Here is a 23,686-nt window from a genome sequence, read left to right on the forward strand (position 1 = left end):
CCCGGGCTCCCTCCATCACACGAAGGCAGCTGCTTCCTAGCGGTATTTGGAGGATACCTGTGATGGGTCGGCTGTGCTGTGAAGGTGGCCTGGATGACTACACAGGGACATCCCGGGACTGCATGGTGCCTTTTTCCTGGTTCCCAGGAGGGTGTGAGGCCGGTGGAGGCCACGGGCCTGGTCAGCTTGCACGCTGCCCTCTGCTCCCAGGACCAGGCCGGCCCGTCCCCACCCCCCGGCCTTTCTCAGAGCCGAGCAGTGGGGCAGCTCCGTGTGGCCCGGAAGCTCGGGAAGGGTCTTCCTTGCAGCAGGAGCAAGTCGGGGTTTCCCTGGGGCTGCTCTGCGCACCTCTGTTCTCTCCTGCGTGTTAGGAGCCAGTTTTCTGGTCCACACTTTTCTCGTGGCATTGAGAACCCCAAGTGCCCCAGCATCACTCTCTGAAGCCCAGGAAGAGGCTCCTTGGCTGGCATTTCAGGAGAAACGTCTAGTTTTCTGATATCTTGTTGCAAGGCCGTGATTTCTGTCTATTCCTCCCTTTTAGCTCTCATCTGACCTCTTGCTTGACGCGTTACCCTCATGGCCTCACCCTATCAGAATTAACTCCCCCATGAAGCTTTAGTGTATATTTTGACACTGATCACAGCACATCTTCTGTTAGAGGTGTGTGTGTGTGTGTGTGTGTGTGTGTGTGAGAGAGAGAGAGAGAGAGAGAGAGACCTTGCCCCACTCTGACCCTGTCCCACGCCACTCTCTCCCTGGCCGACCACTCACCGTAGTCTCTGGCCTTTCTGGTCAGCAACAGCCATTGCACTTGCTGCTTTCTCTCCTTGGGAAGCGGCCCCCAGACCCACGCACTCTGGTCTACACTTGTCGGGACTACATTTCTTTTTCATTTCTTCTTCATGGTGTATGACTCATTCATGGATTCACTGAATAATGATAATAAAGAAAAGAACATGACTAAGTCCCCACATTTGCCGAGCGTGATTCGAGGCCAGGCAATGCAGCGGTGAAGTCAGCATGGTCCTTGTTCTCCAGAAGTTTACAGTACCAGTGGGGCAGCCACTAAACACAGAACCAGAGGCTCAGAAGCTACACGAGAAAAGCAAAAGATGCAGGAGAGAACGAAAGAGGTCCTGGTTTAGGCTGGTGGTGGGCGGCGGCTCTGAAGATGCACCACCTCTGTTGGGGGCTGAAGGTGGGCGGGATGCAGCCAAGGAAGAGGGAGGGAGCGAATACTGTGTGAAGATGCTCAGATGGTCAGCGCTTAGCGCATCTGGGAACAGGAGGCCGGAGTGGCTGGGGCTTAGCGATCAGGGAGGAGGGGAGGACAGATGAGGCGGGAGAGGCAGCCAGGGACTGGGAATTGCACTCAGACTGAGGTTTGACCTCAAGGGAAATTAACAGGCGCTGACTGAGGGCTTAAGGCGGGGCGTGGCATGACGTCATGCGCCGCAGTGTGAAAGCGGAGCAGTTGTGTCCCTTATCCCCTCCCCTGCAGCCCCCAGGTTAGGTCGTACATCAGAGGAGATTAACTTTAGATTTTCCTGGAAGGCCCAGTCCTTTACTCGGTCCCGTACCTGCTGGGTCAGCGCCTGTTACTGCGGTGGTCGGCTTCCGGGCGGCTCCCAGTGATGCAGGAGCATCTCAGTGACACTGGTCTTCCACTGGACTTCCGGCCGAATCCCTATTCGCATTTCGCATTTACTTGTCCTGGGAGGTCAGATATTAGCACTTCTGTCATTCTGAGATGTGATCAATGTTGTGCGGGAGCCCATCGTCTGCAGAGTTGGATCCTACACACTCTGGAGGAAAGTCTCCTTATTTGGAAACATTAAAACATGGTTTTAATGAGATGAATTAATTAATCAGATTGTATTAGATACAGTGACCTTCTCTCTAGAGAAGATAACGTTCCGACATTTGCATCAGGATCGGATTGCTAACCCTAGAACTTCAGACGCTGTTTATGTCAGTGACAAAATTTCTGGTGCTAAAAGCAGTCGAGAAGTTTCCAGAATGTTCTTCTCCAGCTCATGCATTCACAGCGCAAGCGTCCACGCCTAGCATCAGTAGGCTCTTTCCATGCTTCTCTCCGTAATCCGGCAGGCCGGAATCTTCCTGACACGTCGCTGCCACCTCAGGAGTGGGTGTGCTGTCTGTGGAGGTGTCTCCTGGGGAAAGTGCATCGGGCTCCACGAATCTGCTTTACGCGACTCCTTTACTAGGAAGTGGAAACAGCTGCTCAGCGCGCATGCTCTTCTCTGTTTTCCTCCTGCCGCTTCGCACAGGCTGTCGATTAAAGGGAGCTGGTCAGGAAAACCAGACTCTAAACCTTTTAATGGCAAAGAAACCCATCACAGAGAAGTAGCTGTAAATCCTGCAAGTTGAGCAAATGCCTGCTCTGTTTTTACGTGGGGACAGACAGGAGGACAAACCCAGTGCCGACTAGACGAGATGTACTCTTAACGCCAGATGCTCCAAGTGCCGAAGACATTTTCCTTGTGTTTTTGCAGTTCTTAACATAGGGGTAAGGCTCTATTCATTTTTAACAGAGAATTAAAGGGCAACAGGGTACTGATGAGTCTTTCCTTGGTGGAAAAATGGGGTTACATGCTGTTTCCCAGTAATAAGTTGAAGGGGGCACGTGGCAGCTCAAAATTTAAGACACATTTCAGCGTATTTGCTTGCTTGCTGGAAACATTCAATTCAAAGCAATTTGATAGAATTTAGCCTGCTTTGTGCTACACGCTATGTGAATTGTTGAGAAATGGTGCCGAGAGGACTGTCCTTACCCTGAAGAAACAGGAAGTTCAATGGTGGAAATAAACAAGATACGGCATATCTCGAAGTGTCCTAAACTTGATGAATACAAGCAAATACGAAGGGTTATTTTCTTTCTCTGAGGTCACAACCTTTGACCTGAGCTTCCAAGGTTGTATAGAGATTTAGAGCCACTGCAGGCGAAGGGGATGACCTGAGTATGCACGTGGAGTGGCATATGGCATGGCAGCCGGTAGCCCACTGGGGGATGAGGTGCGGTCACTGTGACTTTTGCCATCAAATCGAAGTGCCCGTTCAGAGATGCCCTTCTTCTTATCTAGGTCACTGGTTTCAAACTCTGCCAAGAGAGGCAGGGCTTCTACAGAGAAAGCATCAGGTGGGCCGGGGGATGACAGTCAGGGGGCGCTGGGCCCCCGGTCCTTTCTCCATCAGAGTGACACCCATAAAATAAAGAGTTTTCTGGTCCCCAGGAAAAAAAGGATTCTGAAAAAGGCTCATATTAAGCGATCGTTTGAAGAAAGTGTTCCACTGCTAATAAAACCACTGACATAGGGAAACTCAATACTTTCTAGACTTGGACGAAAATGAATAAAAAGGACTTGCTCTGGGATCTGGTTAGCACGTCTTCCGGTACAGAAGAGGGGAGAGGGAATGGTTAAATCGGCCTCTTTTCTGACACATGGAGTAAGATTCTATAGCCAAGGGTTTAGAACAGCAGTTTCACTTCTCTACGCCTGTCACAGTCTCGGAAAGCTAACCTTGGTCTTGAGACTCTTTGCTAGTCATAGATTTCAGGCAGAAACGTTGGGGCATAGATAAAGACAGAGGTAGCAAATACGTATTGTGGACTTTCCCTGGAGGCAGACTTAGCTTTGGTTTGACTGCTCTGTTTATCACTGCATGCCTAAATCAGTGCTGTACGTCTCTGAGCAGATGTGGCAAATCTGTGGTGAGGACAAGGGAAGGTCTGCTGTAACAAAATACAAGCAGTGAGGGTCCAGGTGCACTGACTCGGTCTTGGGGTAAAGGTCAAAGATGGCGTGATGGAGTGAGAGACGGCAGAGTGGAGAGATGGACAACACAGGTGCTGGAGCCAGGCAGACCTGGCTGTGGATTCAGTGTGGTCAAGACTGAGGGACTAATAAGGAATCTAGAAACTAGTACGACTTGGGGGCATTTTGGAAACTCTTGCAAAAACAACTGATTAGGGGAATAAAGTGAAATATCCTGTCATCCAAGGATATCGTGACTATGGCCCTATGATATTGCAATTCACTTTGATTGCCTTGAATAGCTATAGCATAGCTTAATATATTGACATTAATTAAAAAAAGAAAAACGAGAACAAAACAAAGACTGAGGACGTAGTCAAACAGGTCCAAGAGTTATAATTCAAAGCCTAAAAACTTTTATTAGAAATACCCATGGAAGATTCTAATTTCTGCTACTTATGTAGTATGTTACTGAATCATTCAGAGGTGGACAAAACTGTGTTTTGGCCACAAGAGCAGGACAATGAACTGAGCTCAGTCTCCAGGCAGAATGGCTTGTTGTTGTGCTTTGCCTTTCTGCTTTTTTTGAGGCATCCGATTTGATAAAGGACAAAATAAATAAATCCCTGAAAATACAAAAATCTTGGTTGATTCTCTACCCTCTGGCAGATTTTCGAGGCCCGATCCAACCTCAGTCTTTTGTCCTACCCATCACTGTGTCTACACCCGGGTTTAAAGCAACTGAGGCACCTTGGCCAAGCGGTTCTGCAGCACATAGATGATTGTGATTGTTCGGACGTGATGTCATTTCACTTAGACTCTGCATGAGGAGGTGACCGTGTCCATCTCACTCAGCCCGGATCAGCAGCACGGAGTCCGGCGCTGGTGCAGGAAGTGAGTTCTGACTGTTCCTGGACACTGTCCTGAGGCACTTCCTGCACCGTGTTTATTCAAAACAAAGTTCACGCTCCTGAATTCTCCTTCTCTCAGTTCCCTGCAGATACTCTTACGGCGTATTATATCATCGATGTTCCAGGCCATGATATTGGTGACATATCAACACACTTCCTGTTACCTCAGAGTTTCTCTTTCTCTCCTTTCCTCTTAGAAGTCTTCACTTTTCTTTCTGCTAACCTATCGTAATGACAAATACCAAATTTACAAATAAGACGCTTAATTCTCACCGTTGAAAATAAGGGAAGAGATTTACTATTTCCCTTTTCTTACAGCACTTCCTGTGGAAAACGTGTGACTAAGTTCCTTCCCTCTCTCTTTGAAATATATGTAGATCTTTTTAAAAGCTAATTAAGACTCTACCCCTTCTTGGGACCCAGGGCTGTCTTTCTCAAGGACCTCAGGGCCACCCCGTTAAAATGTCATCATTAAGGAAGAAAACACCCCTATTTCTCAGTCTCTTCAGCAGGCTCCTTTCTCCAAGTTGCCAAACTACCTCCTGTTCTGAAGATATGAGAAGTTTAGTTTTCCTTTGTACAGAGCCAGGTAGGCAGCACAGGTGGTCACCCCAATTACCAGGTGACTCTAGGATGAGCTGTTTGTGACAGAGGTGCTGTCAAGCCTCCTCACTAAGAGCTAGTTCTTGTTTGTTTTGAGAATGTGTGTGTGATGGAAGGAATCTGCTGCACTATATAAAAGGTGAGATGCCTTTCTGTCTTTACATCTCCTAGCAGATTGTCTGTGATGCACGTCGCATTCTTGTTGAATGCTTATTCAATAATATGATTGTTTCTTCTCTTCTGGCTTTGTGGAGAGGTTTTCTGGGTTGAGAAGAGATTTTGTCTTTAATTATATTTCCCCAACACTATCCACATATGTCACCAAGCCTGTCAGCAAAACCCTAGCTGCCATGTACTTAAGACTGAATAAATGCTATACATAAATACCTGATTTAATCCTTACAACTTATTAAGGCAAACTTTCATAAATCACCACTTTGCAGTTGAGGAGACTGGGACATACAAACATTAAGTAGTTTGTCTAAAGCTAATTAGCTGTAACTGGCAAAACCAGAGTTTGAAATCCCTTCTGTTGACCACAAGCTCTGTGCTCGTCACCGTTGTCTTCTGTTGCCTCTTAGCGGTTCTCTTTCTTGACTCTTTAGTGTCTGCTTCTCAAAGGCTAAAGTGTAGACTTGCTCGTAGGAAACAGAAAGAGATCTGAGGTCTTGAGAGTCAAGAAGACCACAGACTATGAGGCCAGGATGTGGGAGGTCATTGCTGTGGTTCGTTCTTGATGTCTTTGTTGGAACTTCCTGAGTGGGTGGTCATAACTAGCCTGGGGCGGGGCGGAGGGTAGAGGTCATGATTAGATGTGCTAAGCAGGTTTTTTAATTGCTCTTTGTTGGAGTATAATTGTTTCACAATGCTGTGTTTGTTTCTGTTGCACAACAAAGCGAAGCAGCCATATGCATACATGTGTCCCCATATCCCCTCCCTCTTGGGCCTCCCTCCCACCCTCCCTATCCCACCCCTCTAGGTCATCACGAAGCACCGAGCTGATCTCCCTGTGCTATGTTTCTGCTTCTGCTTCTGCTTCCCACCAGCCAACTATTTTACATTCGGTGGTGCATATATGTCCGTGCTACTCTCACTTTGCCCCAGCTTTGCCCTCCCACCCCATGTCATCAAGTCCATTCTCTATGCCTACCTCTTTATTCCTGCCCTGCAACTCGGTTCAACAGTACCACTTTTTAATTTTTTTAATTTTTTAGATTCCATACATATGCGTTAGCATACAGTATTTGTTATTCTCTATCTGACTGACTTCACTGTGTATGACAGACTCCAGGTCCATCCACCTCACTACAAATAACTCAATTTCGTTCCTTTTTATGGCTGAGTAATATTCCATTGCATATATGTGCCACATCTTCTTTATCCATTCATCTGTCGATGGACATTTAAGTTGCTTCCATGTCCTGGCTATTGTAAACAGAGCTGCAGTGAACATTGTGGTACATGTCTCTTTTTGAATTATGGTTTTCTCAGGGTATATGCCCAGGAGTGGGATTGCTGGGTCATACGGTAGTTTTATTTTTAGTTTTTTAAGGAACCTCCATACTCTTTTCCATAGTGGTTGTGTGATAAGCAATTTTTATGCTTAATTTTCACATCGGAGTGATGAGGAAGAGACTGATATTATCCCCATTTTAAATATTAAAGGCTTTAGAGCCTTATTATGGAACTTTCTCTAGGTTGACTAATGTGGAGCAACTGAACCGTATGTTCTTAAGACTGTTAAGAAAGACAGTAACAGTATTACTTGCCCGGTCGTAAGAATCGTATCAGCACTGGCTAAAAAGACTGTTGACCAGGCCCTTTTCTTGAGAATCTTGTTTAGTACTTTCACCAAAGGTGCCATGAGCATCTCACGGGAAGTTAAGTAGGGACCTCTGCACAGGGGACTCTGAACGATGAGGGGCTGGGGGCAGCAGGGAGACACGCTGGTTCTCGAACTTTCAGTAGAATGGTTTCTAGAGTGATGGCGGTGGAACCACAAGTGGGAAATCGCGAGAAGAGTGAGGAGTGCTTTGGGTCCTTTGTTATGGTGGAGTTTGGGAAGTTGGAGAGGAGATTGTATTGTAAAGGGGGGTGGGGAAAGGCTGTGCCCGTTCAGGTTAGAAGGTGGTGGAGGGGAGATTAGCACAGATGTGAAAAGGCAAGGTTTGTATTTTGGTCTTTATGTTTATGTTGACAGTGGAATAAGGGTGGGCAGATGGAGAGGCCGGTGCTCAGGGCTGAGCCTGGATGAGCATGAATGGGAGGCTGGGGCCGGATGCGGGAAGGCGGAAGTTTGGAGCCCAGGGTGAGAATCCTCCACGGCAGGGGTGCAGGACACAGCAGAGAGGAAACCGGAGACACGGGTGCGTGATGTCATGTGAGGGATACGAGTGGAGGTGGGGCAGGGACCCTGCAGATCTAAGTAGACCCCCAGTTCCAAGGCTTAAACAAAAGCAGTCTTCTCATTTATAATTAATTGGAAGCTGAATTGATTAGTAAGCAAGGCAATTTTAGAGCCTAGGAAAAAAAGGATCGGGCTAATAAAACAAGGTAAAGAAAAGGTTTAGAATAGCCATTGGAGGTGTGTTCCAGAAAATCCATCAGAGGTAAATAAAATATATAATTCCTGAGCTTCAGCGAGAGTCTTACTGAATCTGGAAAAAGTGAATTGGTAGTGAGTCATGAGATGCTAGAACTGAAATGAAGCCTGACCACAAACATCAGTTCTAGGTCTCCAGGGTTGTAAAGAAGCTGAGACCCAGGGAGACTCAGGCTGAGCTCCCAGGGTGGTGGATTTGCCCCTGTAGCACGTCAGCCTGGGAGGTCCTGCAGGCTTTGGACCCTGTTCAGCCACTGTCTGTGGCTCGAGGGCAGAAGAGGATGAAACAGGCTGTGGGTTGGTCTTGTCCTGAGTCATTTATAATAATAACGTTTCAAGTGAACCAAAGGAACTAACAATTCTATATATTTCTCTGTGCATTTACACCCTACAGATTCAAATAGTCATGCCTAACGTGGCTAAAGATCATAGCAACCTCTCTGCCTTCGTTCCATATTTTCTTCCCAGTGTAAAATAATTCTTTGTTTGTTTGTTTGTTTTGTACAACAAACTAAAGCATTTCATCATCAAGTGAAAAACCTACCTGTAAACCACTTCCCTCCAATCCCTGCCTAGCTTATTCCCACTTTGCATTTAACTATTCATTTTTCTTTCTGCAAGAGGACGATATTATTCCTACATTCCCTCTGGCTTCAGCAGTTTTGCTAAGTCGTTTGTGGTCATGGATTATTGCTGCCACACCAAACATTTCTTTGCTCTTTGAGGATCCTGGGAAGAGGGCTTGAAAATCATGGAATGAAACCTATCATGGACCACAGAAAGGACTGGGATGTTCAGATGGGTAGCAAACTCAAGTTCAGTATTTGCGATCAGGGATGGAAAAGCTTTTGGTTTGAAAAACATGTAGCCTCAAGCAACGTAACATGAGATTCTTTCTTTATTCTAGAAAGAGGCACAGCAATAAAAAGTTGGGCTCTTCTAAATGCAGAAGGGGAGGTGGGCCCATACTTTCCTTAAGGAAGAGTGAGAAATAACAGTAGGTTTCTTTGATGATCATTGCTGAAGATGGTCTGGAAATTGCTAATAGTTCCATGAGCACAGAAAGATATCACAGCCTCCTCAGAGTGGGAATGCAGGCTTTGGAATTAGCTTGGATTTCAGTCTCTGTCATTTTTCTGCTGATCCAGTCATTTAACGCCTTTGTAGCATCCTTAAAATTCTGTCCAGTTCTGGAGTTGTGTAATCACATAATTATGTAATTTAATAATGTCCTGGGAAGTGGTGGCTGGATGAGAAATCAGAGCCTTTTATTGAACTGAAGATTTTCTTCTATAGACCGTCCCTCTCTTCCTCCTGGTTTTGTTATTTGGCCTTTTTTTTTGTTCACTTGCAGGATGGTGTTGAGAGGATGGGAAAGGGTTTGAAATTTAAGTGAGTTTAGTTTGAAACCTGCTCATATTTTTGGAAAGCAATTTGCTTATCCTTTTATCCTTGTCTGTCATATGAAAGGGATTTTGGACACAAAAATACCTGGGTAATAAATCCACTTCTATAAGTGGATGTAAGATGGCTTTTACTAGATTATCAGTACTCGGAGGACAGAGACCATCTCTTGCTCCTGTATTTTGTGACTATCAGAAAACTTCTCTTACAGAATGGGTGTTTAGTCAACTTTTCACAAATTATGGTCCTTTAGAAAAGTTTTATTAGATAGGGTAGTTTTACTATTAAAATAAAGTATCCCCAAATCTCAGTGAATTAACACAGTAGAAGTTTATTTCCCCCTCATGTAACAGGACAATATGGACCTTCAGCAAGCAGCCCTCCAGGTGGTGATTCAGGGGCCCAGGCACCTTCCGTCTTGTGGCTCCTGGAGCTCTGGCACCTTCTGCTGAATCAGCTGTGTCAGCTGGCCAATGAGAAAAAGAGAGAGAGTGGAGGATCATTGTGGGATCAATCCTAGAAGAAGGAACCATCACTTCTGCCCATCTTGTCTGACCAGAACGGTCACATGGCTACGCTTGTCTGCAAGACAGTGGGACATAAAGACCAGTTGTGCACTTAGCAAGAGAAAGAAAGTGGTTGTGTGAACACATAAAAGCATCAGCCATGTTCTCCTTTCTTGGTCACTAAAGGTATGCTTCAGTCTTCTGACTACCTTCCCAGTGTAGTCAGGCTGAATCCCAACAGTCAGGGCATCCAGGGCCGAGCCCAGCCTCTTCAGAGGATGTGCGGGCCTCTCTCCTCACCCCATGTACAGTGGTAAACAAGGGATGGTGTAATCTTGATAAAACTCAAATTTAGGACAGGAAAAATGGGATACACAGAGCAGCCCCTAGTCCATACTCATTCCGAAATCCTGTCCTGGGCATGCATTCGTTGTTTCATGCCCTTTCTCCGTTACCCATGGTGGCCACACCTGAAGTGTGGATGCTGAGTATGTTCTCCCTGACTGTGCACAGGTTTTGCTGTCTGCTTCCTGCTCAGGTGAGTTTTGGGGCCCAAAGCTTATTTTAAGCATCGAAAAGTAAAAAGTGTAAAAACTGTGCTTACAGTTTCTTTGTCAGTAACATTTCCTCAAAATTCAGTACGTTTCTCATGTATTTGCTTCTTGTTAGTTCCACATGCCTTAATAACCATACCCAGCATTTGTTCCAAGACATAATCATCAAGCTTGATTTGTTTCATTGCTCCCTGGACCCCATGACTCGCAGTGTCCTCACAGCTTGGGTTGATTTGAAATAATAGACTTCGGTGACACCCTTGATCTGACCTTCGCTACAAAGCTGAGCTTCTGTGTTTTACTGACAAGTTTTATCAGGCCTTTGTGACTGAGACCAGTGCACACCTTAGCGCTTTCTCTTAGCAGGTGGCTTTTTCAACCATGTATGGCTCTGAATCTGTGGCTCTCTTCCCTTTGATCTCTGCTGGAAAGCCAGCCAACTCTCATCGAAGCTCGCTTCTTTTCAGATTCCTACTCATGTCGGCCAACAGTCATCAACACACCAGCACTCTTTCATCCACTTCCTCTGCAGTAGAGACTCAGGATAATTGTGGATTTTCCTCCTAATTATTGCAGGGCTAGATTCACAGAGCTGTTCAGTGGCCATTCCTGCAGTGTTTCAGAAAACGAGGCCCCTTTATCTTGCGGCTCGGCCATCCCCAAGGGCAGCAGGGTCCCTTGTTGGGGCCTCTGATCTTGGAAGGATGGAGGTGGAAAGATGCTGTGGGGAGGGTTGACGGGAGCCAGGTATGGAGGTGGCTGGTGCTAGGTTGGCAACGACCATTGGCCACATCTAACTCTGAGGAAGTCTGAGAAGTGTTTATCTAGCGATCTGCTCCGGTGAACTGGAAACAGGTTTTGGTGAATGCATAGCGATTTTGGCCACAGGTAGCAAAGAAGTGGATGAATGGTAATATATGCTCACATTAGCAATTCAAAAGAGTATTTGTAGACTAAGAGCTAAGAATAAAAAGCAGATATACTAAGATACAGGCTATAGAAACAGGAAGGGGAGAAATCACTCAAGGATTTTCTTAAAACCAAAGTGAAATAGAAGAGAAAGTTTGGTGTGTCCCCCTCATCTTGACTCTCTCCCTGTTGATGGTCACTTAGGTTTTTTCCTTTCCTGCAGGGCTGTGGGTGGGTCACCTTGGTTCATTCTTCTTCAGAATCAACCCAGAAGAGGTGGAACAACTGAAGGAAGCCCACCTCTAGCGTTTAAGAAATCCATTGGCCTCCAGCTCCTGCAGGGCCCCTCAGTGGTCCCAGGAGCGGATGTGCCGTCTCCAGATAGAGATCTGCTTGCCTGTGGGGAAGGCGTCTGCCCCAAATGGACGAAAGCCTTTGGAAGATTTTCACAGTGCAGCTCTGTAATGCACTTTGCTGAATCCTTTCATGAAAGGAGTCATTTCTTAATTTTCCTGGAGGTACAATGCAAAAGTATCAGCCTCGGTATGCTCAATTTCCCGAATAAATCAACTACTTGCCAGCTGAGGTGTGGCAGAAAGGCAGAGGGAAGGGAAGAATCCTTTATCCTGCACTGGGCAGCTTAAGTTTTGTATATGTAAAATCATTCCTAGCCTCATTTCCCTCTCTCCCTCCCTCATTCTCTCCCTCCCTCCATCCCTCCCTCCCTTCCTTCCTTCCTTCCTCCATATCTATTAAATATTCAGGAACTGTTCTGGGTACAGGACATAAACTGGTGAAAAATAATATATATATTTCTAAAGAGGTAATAATCTAGGGTGGCGTGTGCAATAGAAATATATTTTGAGCCACATATGTACATTTACTTTTTATAGTAACCACATTAAAAAAAAACCTAAAGGGAAACAGGTAAAATTAACTTGAATCATATATTTTATTGAACCCTATACATCCAAAAAGAGTATCACTGAAATGCTTTCCTTTTTTTGGCTCTAAATCTTCAAAATTTGGTGTATATGTTTTTTTCCCAAATTCTACCGATTTAAATCCATCTTTTGTTTTTCTTCTAATCTTTGTTTCTGTTGCAGACAACTTTGAATTCTGAATTCTGACTTCCCCCAGCTTTATTGAGATACGCTGGACATATAACTTTGTGAAAGCTTAAGGTGTACAACATAATGATTTGATTCACTTCCATACTGTGAATTGATTGCCACTATAGGGGTAGCTAGCACCTCTACCACCTCACATAATTATCTTTTTATTTAGTTTTTGGTGTGCTGAGAACATTCAAGACCTACTGTCCTAGCAAATTTCAAGTATATAATACAGTCTTATTAACTATAGACACCATACTGTACATTAGAAGTTACTCGTCTTATAACTGGAAGTTTGCATACTTTGACAAAGATCTCTCCATTTCTCCCACCCCCGACTGTTGCAACTACCATCCTACTCTATTTCTATGAATTCGGCCTTTTCAGATTCCACATGTAAGTGAAGTCATCCGGTATTTGTCCTCCTCTGTCTGACTTCTTTCACTTAGCAAAATGCCCTCAAGGTCCATCCATGTCACATGCAACATGATTTCTTTCTTTCTCACGGCTGAATATTTCATCGTGTATATGATGCAGTAAGTAGGAGAAGCAGAATGTTCCCGGAAGGAGTACTACACAATAGCAAAGTGGTGAGAGAAAACATTCCCTGTTAGACATTTGAAAGAAGCTCTGAGTGATCCAATTCAGAGTGTAGGGGTTTGGGGTGGAATGGTGAGATTGAGGTTGGCGATGAGCACTGCGGCTCTTAAAGCCACGTTAGGGACTGACAGCTTCCTATCACTCCTTTCCCTTGAAATCTGTTTCCAGATCATCGCTTCAAACTATTGGAATCAGGAAAGACCGGAGGTAGGGAGAGAATCAGCAGCCTCTTGGAATAGTCGAGGCAGAAGTGAGGAAGGGTAATTTATTTAGGATTGTGGATGTTGGAAAGAAATATTTAGGAGGCAGAAAAAAGAAAACGGAAGCACTTCAGGATCAGCGTCTATCTCTTGAGATGATATTAAAAGTGGTTTCTGCATCAGCAGCTCCTTTCAAAATGAATAACTGAGTTAGCATGTGACCTACCAATGGCACCCTGGGACATTTATCACAGGAAAATGAAGACTCATTTTCATTCAGGAAACTGCACACAGATGTTTGTATCAGCTTTATTCATAATAGCCAACTACTGGAAACCACCCAAATGTCCAGTGGGTAAATGGTTAAAGAGATTGTGGTGCACCCATACCGTGAAAAACGCCTCAGCAATCAAAAGGGATAAACTGTTATCGCTTGGATGAAATACAAGGAAATTATGCTGAATGGAAAAAGTCAATCTCAAAAGGATACCTACTGCATGACTTCGTTGATGTAACACTCAAAGAATAACATAATTTTAGAGACAGAGAATCAATTATTCGTTGCCAGGAGTTGGGGTGGTGGAGGAAGGGGATGGGTGTGGCTATAAAGGGGCAAGGAGAGGGTGTCTGGTGTGGACGAGGGGAAGTATCTTGATTGTGGTAATGGTTACACAAGGTTATACGTGTGATAAAATTCCATGCACACACACACACACACACACACACACACACACATACACATATACATAAATACATGTACAAATAAGAAAATCTGAGTAAGCTCTATGCATTGTACCAATGCCAGTTTCTTGAGTTTGGAATCCTACTACAGTTAATCAAGATGTTCACGTTGGGGGTGGCCGGGGGAAGGGCGCAGAGGAACTCCCTGTGCACTTCTTTGCAGTCTCCTATGAGTCTATAAAAAACAAATCTAAACAAAATTTAAAAATGGCTTCCGCTGTTGCCACTGTTTGCTTTAAGGAGGATCTAGGATTATGCCACAGTACTTTTTACACGAGTACAATAAAAAATGCATTTCCCTACTTTAACTGCTTAATTGTCGGGTTTTGGTCACCAGAGTTATTTATTAATTCATGCATGGTAGGTGCTGTAGACAGACATAAAATATAGGGGCCAGCTTGCACATTCAGGTTCACGACTGTCCAGTGATCAAGCTTGGCTCTAATCCCCTCCGTCTGAATTTGAGAAATGAGCAAATAGAAAACAGCTTTCCTTTCTTCTTTCATCCCCCTCCCTTTTAGGAGCACCAGCCTCCTCCAGGAGCTCCTGGGGGGTTCCCTGCAGGATTCAGCTGACTCTTATTTATATAGAGTCATCTGCACACAGTGAGCCTTTGCTCTACTTGAACCATCTATGGACATTTTCTGTGAACCCCCTTTTCATGGTTGATGTAAGACATGTGACAATAGATATGTATCCAAGGTCCTGTGGCCCTGAAAGTTTTTAAATGCACGCGACATGTGAAAGTACTTAGATGGCATCACAGCACAGGTGTTCCTTCCCACCCCCACTAAAACCACCAGTGTCCACACTGACAGGTCACGCGTCTTTCGCTCAGTCTCGAGGAAGCCATCTCCTTCATTCTTGGGGCTTTTCCTTTCTTAGCTTCCAAGACGCACGACTCCCTTGATCTTTCTTCTCCTGTGCTGGCTGTTTCTCACCTCCTGATCCTTGATGGTCCTGCCTCTGCTTCCTCGTCTCCAAATACCTGAATCTTCAAAGGCAGCAGCGCTGAGCCTTCTCTTCTGGAGACATTTACGACTTGAGCAACCTCGTATGAACCTATTGCTTGAGATGCAATCGATTAACCCGTGAATCACAAATTTATATCTCTGGCCCCATCCACGCTCCCAGCCATCCCCCAAACTTTAGCTGCTGCCTTAGGCTCTCAAAGTCAGCAAGTCCAGACCAGATTTATTCTCCACAACATCCCTTGTCAGAGCCTCTGCCCTGCTGTGCCTGTGCTTCCTGCAGATCCTTACAAGACTCCCCCCCTCCCCCATTCAGATCTAGGCACAAAGGTCGACCTTCTACGAAAGGCACTCTCTAAGCACCAGCCTGCCTCCCAATCTGTCTCAGATTCTTGCCCCAATTTTTGTTGTTTTCATCAGCGTTATCACTGTCTGTCACTCCATTGCATGATTATTTGATAACCTTTCTGTTGTCTATCTCTCTTCCAGCCACTAATGTTTGAACTTATGATCGATGAAGGATCTTGTCTGTCTTGTTCACTGCAGGGTCTCCTGTGTTTAAAAAAAGGTGAATGCATGAATTCAAATCTATATGGCTGGATTTCCAACCCAAGTTTTGACTTTTGAAGTAGGTGTTAAATTTTTTGGCCATTTTGGCAGGAAAGTAGCTTTATCTTTTTGTTTTTAATTAATTTTTTTATTGGAGTGCAGTTGCTTTACAATGTTGTGTTAGTTTCAGCTGTACACATACTTATACATACATCCACTCTCTTCTAGACTCCGTTCCCATATAGGTCATTACAGAGCACTGAATAGAGTTCCCTGTGCCATACAGTAGGTTCTTATTAGTTATCTTTTGAAAGATACATAATTTTATCTCATATAAATTTGATTACCTGGTTGGCATCAATATCTTCATCAACATCGTGAAATTTTTGTAAACAAATCGGTTGTTTTTCACTCTTTCTGTTTCACCATTAGTTCACAGCAGCATTTGTTCACCATGGTGATCTAGTACATTAAATACTCCAAGTGGATACAGAGGGATTCAAGATAGAGTCCCTCCTGCAAGGAGCTTGGGGTCAAATATACAGACTTTCAGGTAGTTAGAGATTCCAACAATCCGCCCTGGGTGTTTGGAAGGGTGGTATGTTCTTCAGCAACTCGGGGCAGTTACTTATGGCATCAGGTATGAGGCAGAGGACAGAGCTTGGAGAGCTTAGGGGCTGGCGAGCCAGCACGGAAAATGCAGGCCACAGTCCAAGTGATACTGACGTCATCTAATGACCTGACGGCAGTTTCGGTATGAAGTTTCTTCAATTATAGGTGTAATTTTGGAGAAGGCAAGCGTGGAAAAGTAGATGAAAGACTTGTTTTTTCCTTAAGGAGAAATCCTACCACCTCATTGTTTAGGACCACTTTATTGCTTTCTCACGGCTGACTACGGGAATGATTCTCTAGGACGGTGGTAGACGCTTCAGGAATTACAGCTTCTGCACAGTTGGCGTTACGTAACCCTCTACGGCCTCCCTCAGCCTCTGAGCTCTGAAATAGCAGCGCACAGCAGTGGGTGGGAAAAACTGTCTAATAGCTGCAAGGAGAGACTGATTTGCATTCAGTTCTGTTTTGCCAAATTATTTTGGGAGAGGAGTTTTAACTGACGGCATCCTAACTTTTAGCTGAGTTTAACAGCCACTCCTGTGCCAGCCAGACTTTTGGCTTTACAGCCTAGGCTGGATCCCCTGGGGCGGAGACGCACATGCCCCCAAGGGCCTGTCTCCTGCAGACCGCCGGCTGCCCGCCTGAACCCTACTCGCCAGGACACCTCCCTCCTATGTGGCTTTATCCTGTTAATCATTGTGTGCCTCAAATGTCTCCAGTAAACACGCGGAGTCAGATTAAATAGCTAAGTGTGTCTCACTGCTGACCTGTTCATTATCGCCAACTACTTACAAACTAGAGAGGAAACTGGCTGCTTGTGAGTCAGGAGAAAATACCCAGAAAAGATGAGCTCACCTTGGAATAGGTAAGGAGAGTGTGTGTAAGTGTTGAGACACACATGCACACACCCACACACACATGTGCACACACACACCAACCACACACGTGCACACAGCCACCCACACTCACACACACCTCCTTAGGCACAGGTTGGTGACTCTCCATCTTACCCCGGATGTCTATCTGTTGTAGTTTGAAGAATAGAACCTCCTTAATGAGGGTTTCCCTTAATAGTAAAATAAGTGATCAATTTCAAACAAACTAGAGGAATTCCTCCTTTATATAGTGCAATAATTAACAATAACACAAAGCTTAAATTGAAGAAAGTGACAAAAAGACAATTTTGTAGACATCAAAACACACAATTTATTGATGTTGTTACCTGTGAAAATAAAGTGACATTTAGAATAAGCTTTGGAGAAATAAAATTACGCAAATAAAATTAGACGTAGTATGAACTTATCTTGATGTGTTATTCCTAAACTGAAGCTTGCTTTTTTACACAGGGTTAGAAAGGATTTAACTCTAAGTTTTTCTCAGCTTATGTCCCTATTCCTTTTTTACAGTGTTAGAAATCTGGCCATCGAAATATTTTTTTCCCAATAAATTGTTTTCTGCTACTTTTCATATAAGCCTTAGGCCAAATTTGCTGTAAACTGCTTGGGTCCACTATGAATTTTGCCTCCTGCCGAAATAAGAGGTAAAGGACATGACTGGCTCTTAAAATCTTTATTTCTCAGAGTTTTTCCTGTGGAAATTATGTCCACTGTGTTGGTTTTCCCTTGTCCTGAAGTTGGAGTCTGTAAGTTTCTAACAGATGCTTAAATGTATTCCTTAAACCCATTCTTAATCTTCTAGAGGTTGATTCTTGAAACTGCATTCATAAAGTGTTCTTTGAGTCCATAATGTAACACTTAATGCCCATTTAAGCAGAACTTTTAAAGGTTTGGAAAATGGTTTTCAAAAGTGAATTCATTCAACTAACATTTATGAGTGTATAATCCTTACAATTTCTTTAATTTCCAGAAGAGTATTTTTAGATTCTGAGCAACTTTGCCATCTAAACTTCATCGGCTTTCATGTTACTGCTTCAGACGATAGCACTAGCTTTACTTTTATTCTACACTAATTTCCCTCAAAATGATGGTATTAGGAGATGGGCCTTTGGGAGATGACTAGGTAGATGAGATCATGAAGGTGGAGCCCCCATGATGGGATTAACGGTCTTACAGGAAGAGGAAGAGAGACCAGAGTTTCCTCTCTCTGCAGAAAGGCAGCCATCTGCAAGCCAGGAAGGCTTTCACCAGAACCCAACCACACTGGTACCTGATCTCAGACTTCCAGCATCCAGAACTGTGAGAAATGTGTCTGCCATTTAAGCACCCAGTGGACGGTATTTTGCTTTTGTTATAGCAGTCCAAACTAAGACAACATCTTTACTTAGGCATCTAAGCAGCTTTACAACAGACCTAAATTCCAGCTGCAAGGTCCTTTAAAGGAGTATATATATATCAAACACGAAAGAGAGCCTTAGGTACTCAGCGTTTCTTCTTTCAGGGAAGCATGCATTCTAAATTCCCATACTGTCCTTATCAACTCCACAGCTTCCCATAACAGTCTACCCTTTAGCCAATGGCTGCAGCTGTACATTTTGAAAGCAGGCTCTTTACAAAAGAACCACATGACAGGCGGCGCTCTCAATTCTTAGTCATATTTTTCTCCATGATAAAAACCCTCACAGCCAAAGGAATCACCGACTACAAAGAGGAACGATATCTGTCTGTGCCCTGCCGCACTGTAATGAGACTGAGTTTTCCTCTGTGGCACATAAAAAGGCTCTCATTACTCACGGGTCTAATTTATCTATAGCGTGGACACATCCCACTTAATTCTTCCTTTATTCAGAAGGCATATTAATGTAAGCCAGGTCGAAGTGGTTTAGGGCAGAAATAATAATGATTTGAATATTGATGTTCATAAATATTCTAGGTCAGCCTTTGGGCTATGGATTTCCAAATATGAGTGGATTATAGTAACTGATCTTATTAATACCCATCATACTTGGATTAAGAAGGCATCATTTTCTGTGTTTTCAGTTGGGGGGGACAATGTGCAGAGGTTAAGGGGCCTCCCCAAGGCTACGCAGAAAATCAGTGGCAGAGCCAACTCAGTGTCATAAGAGGGCCTGAGTCCTGTGCAGACACACGGAGTCCTCCTGTGCCAAGAAGGGCCCCAGGCTTGGTGTAATGCTCTGCTGCACCTCCCCTGTTGAAATTTTAATAACTTTTGAATAAGGGACCACACATTTTCATTCTGCAAGAGGCCACACAAATTGTTACCTGCTCCTGATTGTAAAAGCTTTGAGTATTTTACACGCGTTATTTGGACCTCATGCCCCCAAATTATAAATTACGCCTTACAGCTAAATGTTATTAAGAACCTGGTACAATGGGGCAGTGGCTGGAGAATGAGGAAAGATTTTCCAATTGGCAAGTCCGGCTCCCTAAGCAGGGGCTCCAGACACTTATAAGAAGGTGGGGGAATTTGTTCCTCAGCTCCAGTAGTTCCGAAAAGAAAGTGAGACAATAGGTACTGTAAAAAGTTGCCCGTAGAGTATACTAAGGCATTCTAAACCCTGGCAGTGGTAGTCCGAGATTTTTGCCCACATTTTGAAACTTTGGAATTGATTTAAAATCATGAACTAGAACAAGAATCTGCAATGTTTTCGTTTCTGTTCTATAGATAAAGTGCTATAAATAAATTGGCTGTGCTTTTAAGTCTTTGAAACTTTAAGTGTATTTAAATCACAAAGCATGGGCAGGCTGTATGAACTGTTCTAACCCAATTTTATGATGACTCCAAAGTGCACGAGTGTTAGCTCTTTTCTTCCTGAAGCACGCGGGCGGTTGTTGAGGCGAAATGAGCCAGCAAGTTCTGGGACGTTTAACTTCACTCCTTAACGTCACTGCAGCATGGGTCAAAGTCGCCAGTTGCTTGACTCATCCACCCATATGATGACATTATTTTTTCCAATCTTGTATTTTGCTTTGACAGAGTTATTTTACAAAGCAGAATATCTATATGATAACGTCCCTGCTTAGTGAGCCTCTAACTTATTTAGAGGGTTTCCTAAATAACCTTCCTCTAACTTATTTCGTGTCATTTTTTTTCTGATCGGGCTACAAGGAAATACCTTCCTTTTATAACTTACCTGCCTCTACTGCAGCGGTTCTCAACTAGGGGACAATTTCATTACCCAGGGGATATTTGGCAATGTCTGGAGGTATTTTTGATTGTCGAAATTTGGGCTAAGTTGAGAAGTCAAAGATTAATCATCACTCATCAGATTTATACCCACTCTTTTCCTGTAAAAAGGTTAAAAGCAATCTCTATTTATTAGGAGACCCAATGAAATGCTGAAATACCTATAAGTACATGCTAAATGCTATTCTCAGAATTAGAATTGTTCAAATCAGAGAGATATTGCTGTCTTTTAAGAATTAAAAATAGCTCTGCTTCAATTGAGTATTTTTTTCAAATTGTGATAACCTGGTTTGCCTTTTTCCTGTCTTTTATAGATGGTTGGACTGGTGGATTGATACATCAGTAGACTGCTGAACAAAAAGACTCTTCAACGAGTTTATCCCCCTGAACAAATGTCAGGGATGTTGTTCAACACCTTTCAATGCACCGGAAAGCTTCCCCAATCAAGAATTATCTGACCCAAAATTTCAATAGCGCTGAGAGTGAGAAGCCCTGTTTTGTAGCTTAGAATCTACGTGCAGAATTAACTGCTGTCCTAAATAAGGTGAAAATGGTAATGCTGACACATAGCTCAGCTACTTAGGCAAGTATCCACTAGACTGACAGTTATTTTTTGAGGTAAAGAGCAAAGAGGGTTCCCTGAAAAAGGTACATAGGTGTAGGGACTCAAGCTGTTTTCTCCAAGGCTAAATGGCCTCGTTTGGATTAAAGACGTTTTCCTTGCGCTCCCAGTCTGTGTTCATACTCTGGCTTTATCTGTTGAAATAGAGATTGGAAACTTGAGCGAGATCATCACTTTGAAATTGGGTTTGTCTACATGACAACTAAATTTAGCCAACCTTTATGGAGCATCGATTATGCAATAGGCATTACGCTGAGTGCTATAAGGAATATAATATCAGATATCATCCCTGGGCCTAGAGGAGAGAGAGAGAAGCATAGCAGGAGAGGAGCATCTTCACCTTCCAAGCAACCATGACTTTGGGGGTTGTGTCCGTTAAAGTTTCAGCAGTGGTTCAATAGCGAAGCAACAGGGGAAGCACGAGCTCTCTGGGCTTTGGAGGGTTCCTGCTTAGAGAAGCAGGAACCCCTTTTATGTTTGGCAAATCGCACCCCAGATTTCACCATCTTATGAAAAAGCTGACGACGTCCTAGGTGCTCACTTGGTTGATGGTGGGAAGTTATCCACATGTGTCCCGGCAGAAGATAAGAATGGAGAAAGTCAGCAGCTCCTGATTGGTGAAAGGGTTAATGACACCAGCTTTATAATCTTCCAGCTACAGTTCGCTCGATGTGAACTGTTATAAAGCTGGTATCATTAACCCTTTCACCAATCAGGAGCTGCTGACTTTCTCCGTTCTTATCTTCTGCCGGGACACATGTGGATAACTTCCCACCATCAACCAAATGAGCACCTAGGACGTCGTCAGCTTTATCGTAAGATGGTGAAATCTGAGGTGCGGGACGACTGGGCCAAGTTTTACATCACAAGTAAGTCTCCCCTCTGCTGGGCAGTAAATACCTGATATGCTTGGTGCTGATAGTAAAGTCCTCACTAGATGTCAATAGAAAATACAAGCGGAATAGTATCTGAGGGCAACCAAGGAAGGTCTTTGATCAGGTGAGTGTCAGGTGATCTCTGAGGAACTGGGGTTCACCAACAATGCCTTTCGCAGGACTTCTCTGCCGGGTCCACTCACTCAATTCCCGGTCAGCTGGCCCTCTCTGTTCTTGGGCAGCTTCCCCAGAAAGCTTTCCGTACTCTTGTGATAACTTCCCCCCTTCTTTTCCTGTCCCGCTTCATTTTCTTGTTCAGATTCAAGAAACCTTCATCCTCTCCCATAAGCATCTCCACCCTTCTCTCCCTCCCTGACGATTCTCATCGCCATTGACCGGAACCTGAACGCCAGTCTTCAAGATCAGCACACTATCCAAGTGAATTAAAAAGGAACAAGTGAAATAAAGTTTAGTAATATATCTTATCTAAGGCAATATCTACAAAATAATACCGTTTCAACAACTGTTTGTTGGGGGTTATCTTTTCGTTGAGGCATTGCTGTCGATTTTAAATATTTACTATCAAGAGCATGTATTAAGTGCCTTTTATTGCCTGTAGCATGATGATAAGTACTGTTCTTATTTCCTCTGTGCTGCGACATTCCAGGCCCAGCCCTGATCCTTGTATGTTTTATACCCGGGCTAGGCAAAGATGTGTTAGAATTTTGACATTATGGAGTAGGTTTTGGACAGCAGAGAGAATCTGGGAGTATATGTGTGTAGAGAAAGATGTATCTATAAAGTACTCATGGCTTGCTGAGGTTCTGGCATTCCTAGAAATTTTAAAATGAGTCATGCTATAAATACTGTGGGTCACAGCTGATACTGCACATAATGCCAATTTATACACATTGCTTTATAATAAAATCTAAGGATCGTGCTAGCTTTAACAATTTTAAACAAGTTAACCATAGAAAGAGATTAAATTATGTGTACACATTCCACCCTGCTGATTCAAGTAACACTTTTACCATGACTAGTTGCCATTCTGAGTACCAGGAGTCTAAAGGAAGCATTGAACCTTGAGTTTTATTAATCTCTGAACTGATTGAACCTCTGTCAAATTTGGTGTATTACTTAGCTAGTGCTGCAATAAGAAATACCACAGATTGGGGTGCGGGATGGCTTAAACAACAGAAATGTATTTTCTCCCAGTTCTGGGGGCTGGGTGTCCAGAATCCAGGTGTTGACAGGGCTGGTGTCTCCCGAGGCCTCTCCCCTTGGACTGAGGATTTCTGACTTCTTGTCACGTCCTCACGCGGTCTTGCCTCTACGTGTCTGTGTAGAAGCATGTCTGTGTCTTCAAAGCCTCTTTTTTAAAAGGACACCAGGGGACTTGCCTGGTGGTGCAGTGGTTAAGAATCTGCCTGCCAATGCAGGCGACACGGGTTCGAGCCCTGGTCCGGGAAGATCCCACATGCCGCGGAGCTGCTAAGCCCGTGCTCCACAACTACTGAGCCTGCGCTCTGGAGCCCGTGAGCCACAACTACTGAGCCCATGTGCCACAACTACTGAAGCCCACGTGCCACAACTTCTGAAGCCCATGCGCCTAGAGCCCGGGCTCCGCAACAGGAGAAGCCACCGCAATGAGAAGCCTGCGCACAGCAACGAAGACCCAACGCAGCCAAAAATAAATAAATAAATTTATTTTTTAAAAAAAGGACACCAGTCATGTTGCCTTAGGGCCCATCCTAATGACCTCATTTTATCTTCATTACCTCTTTAAAGGCCCTGTCTCCAAATACAGTCATATTCTGAGGTCTGGCGGGTTAGAACTTTAACATATGAATTTGGTGGGGGGGGCGGGGGGGCGGTAAAGTTTGGCCCATAATGCCAGGTAACCGAAAAGAGAATATCCAGCTGTTTTTACCCATCTTTCCTTAGCTCCCTGGCTCTGATACCACTGAAGCAGGTAGCTTATCATAGTCTATTGATCCCTGTGAGAATTCTGATGGGTTTTTCTGGCTCTTTC

The sequence above is a fragment of the Lipotes vexillifer genome, unplaced genomic scaffold (assembly GCF_000442215.2).
Source record: "Lipotes vexillifer unplaced genomic scaffold, Lipotes_vexillifer_v1.1 scaffold196, whole genome shotgun sequence".
NCBI lineage: Eukaryota > Metazoa > Chordata > Mammalia > Artiodactyla > Lipotidae > Lipotes > Lipotes vexillifer.